Genomic DNA, 3057 nt, shown 5'->3' on the forward strand with positions numbered 1-3057 from the left:
AAGAGCCACCCAGCTACCACTTGAAGAACTGCTGCAGTACAGAAGAAACCCCCCACACATAAATCGCACACCGCTGGTTATGACATATCACCCCTCCCTCAAACCCATACGGAAAATCCTCAGACAATTGCAACCCATAGAAAGAGACCCTATTCTTAAAGAGATCTTCCCAGAGCCACCCATCCAAGCCTTCAGACAAGCACCAAACCTCACCAGCCTCATCACCAGAAGCAAACTTCCCCAGACCCAGAACACACCAAATGGATCCAGACCAGGCCATGCCAAGAAATCCAAAACCTGCCAACACGTCTCCACCACCCCCACAATCACTACACCCCACAACAGAGGCATCAGCATTCCTGGATCTTACAGCTGCACCTCCAGAAATGTAATATGTCTCATCCAATGCACCAAATTCCCTGACAGAAAATACGCAGGTGAGACCAAACAACAACTGCACACTAGAATGAATGCACAACGGAAATCTGTCAATGGCAGGAATACCCAGTTACCTGTGGGGGCACATTTCTCACAAGAAAACCACTCTCTCTCCAATCTTTCAGTCCTGATCCTCAAAGGAAACTTACAAAACACTTCCCAGAGATGAGCCTATGAACTTCACTTCGTCAGCCTCCTGGATACTAAAAATCATGGACTAAATATAGACATTGGATTTATGACACATTATAACCTGCCTGACATCTAACTCCCCACGTACTTCTCCACTGTTCATCCCCCTTCTCTCTCCGCGCCCCCCAGCCTGTCTCTCACCCATTGACTCCTCAATCTACATCTTCACTGACTACCTGTGCTGTATGCACACCAGCCCAGCCTCTGGCTTCTTTACTTTTCATTCCATCCAGGAAGAGCACACACCAACTGCTGAAACTTCCTTAACCTGATGAAGGGTTTTTGAACCCGAAAGCTTGCTTAAAAATTGTTCTCCAACTATTTAGTTGGTTTAATAAAAGATATCAGATTCACTCAAAGAACCTTGTCTGCCTTGGGAGAACTAAAGTATTCTTTTTTATCTGGGTTTGTTGTTATCATTCTAGGTCTGCCCGCTACCCAAAAATGAATTATGTGCACAGCTCAGCTTTTAGCACTCCCCTTTCTCTGCTCAGATTATTACTCTAGCTGCACAGTGACTCCATAAACCAATGAAAAGTGCTATACACTACAAAGAAATCCCTATGTAGGAGACTAGGGATCTTCTCCAAAAGTTCTTCAGACATTTTGTATTAAGTTGTATCTGATAAAATGCATAAAACATACTAGGAGAAAGTATAAGAATACAGGCTTCCAACCTTCTTCTTCCCCTCCCAGGGCAGTAACTCAAAGTCAGGCTCCCTCTTACTTGTTCTCTTTCTGCTCCCATAATTACTTTTGGCCTAGTAGCTTCTGTAAGCTGCCACAATAAAGTCTCTTCCTGGGGAACATGCTGACATCCTATTACTGATGCAAGCCAAGAACTGAAACCCTAAAGAAATGAGGAAATAAAACACTGAAAAAGAGAAACTATCTATCTGGATTGTACAGATAAAGAATAAAGCTTCTACTTAGGGTCCAACAGAAAGTCAGCCAGCAGCCAGACTAGGCATGAAGTGATGCATCTCTTCACAGGAACTCCTTTGGTAAGATGTAATATGTGGCTATCATTGTAAAGTGGTGCTCTATTAGGGGTGTAAATGGATTTAAGTGCCTAAATGCAATCCTATTCCACCCTGCTAGAGTCTCTGAAAAAACTGTGAGTGCTGAAGCATACTGTTACAGGTTACCTTAATACCATTCTAAATCTGTGGGAAGTTATGCTGTCTTAAAGTTAGAACAGATTCAGAGCAGTCACAGGTTAAGGCTTAATGCTGTCTCAGACCTGCACAACTATGATTTTCCCGTAAACAGCCTGCCCAGCATGAGCATGGACATCGGCAGGAGCTATGGGGTGGGAGAAGATGAGGAAGGTGGCATGTAGCTCAGAGGCAGAGAAACCAGCATGGGATCTGTGACTTCCCTCCCTCTGCAGCAGCAGGAAGGGAGAAAGGGGTAAGTGTGGGAGGGGAGAAATCTTGAAAAACTGTTTGAAATAAAGGTGGGGAGTGAAGTTGTTACTTTAAATTACCAATTGCCAAATTAAGAGCGAGACTTTATAAAGGGGGATAAAGCAAAATGCCACGTATATTGATTACATAAATTAGACATAGAGGTTTGGACACAGCAGTCATATAGACACACACAAATCATCACACAGACACACACACACACACAATACAACCATTCCATTCGACATTATAGGTACCAGCAGCAGCTGTTCAATAATGGCACTGGGTTGACCAGGCCTTAATGAGAGAGAAAGATCTTGGGGATAGCAGCTTTGGAGCAGGATGAAACAGACATATCTGTGCTCTGATGAAACAGCAGTTGACAGAGAGACTCACCCAACTTGGCATTTTTTAAGTCTTCTTTTATAGGGATTGGCATCCTTTGTTTCAGCAGTTTGGGGCTTTTCCATACCCAGCTTCTGTTTTGTTTTTGCAGTTGTTCTTCATTCATCTTCAGCTTATCTCAGCCCAAGGTCAGTTTGGTCATCAAAGTTGGTATCTTAGACTTGGAGTGTTCTTGCTGCCCATCTAAGGGATTCTTCAGCCATTCATTAATTAGTTTACTGACTGGTAACTTACATTTGGTGCCTTGTTGCTTACATAAACAGTTAAATCTTCTTTTCCCATCTCTATGCCATTCTCTCACCATTCACCCTTTTACACATACTTGTACATAAAGGCTATGCAGAGTTCATTCACTTATGTCAAGCAGAAGGATACAAAATGGAGTTTTCAAGTTGCTTACAGGACAAGACTAAGATGGCAACTATAGGCCCATTAGTCTTACTTCAATCCTGGGGAAACTCTTTGAGAAGATCATCAAGGAGCACATCTGTGATGGGCCAGCAGCAGGGATAATGCTCAAGGGCAACCAGCACGGTTTCATTAGGGGCAGGTCCTGTCAGACCAACCTGATTGCCTTCTACGATCAGGTCACAAAAGCATTGGACACAGGTGT

General features: G+C 43.5%; 1 protein-coding gene across 1 annotated transcript in view; it reads left to right on the forward strand.

Annotated features, from left to right (window-relative positions):
• The first annotated feature begins 1547 nt into the window (after positions 1-1547).
• The window catches only part of LOC109303281 (granulocyte-macrophage colony-stimulating factor receptor subunit alpha-like), a 61860-nt gene continuing 60350 nt past the window's right edge, over positions 1548-3057 (forward strand). The window contains exon 1 of the mRNA XM_019525457.1: positions 1548-1634. The gene's annotated coding sequence lies outside the window, so the exon portion shown is untranslated. The remainder of the gene's footprint in view (positions 1635-3057) is intronic.

Source organism: Gavialis gangeticus, unplaced genomic scaffold, assembly GCF_001723915.1.
Source record: "Gavialis gangeticus isolate Ggan-Ray unplaced genomic scaffold, GavGan_comp1, whole genome shotgun sequence".
NCBI lineage: Eukaryota > Metazoa > Chordata > Crocodylia > Gavialidae > Gavialis > Gavialis gangeticus.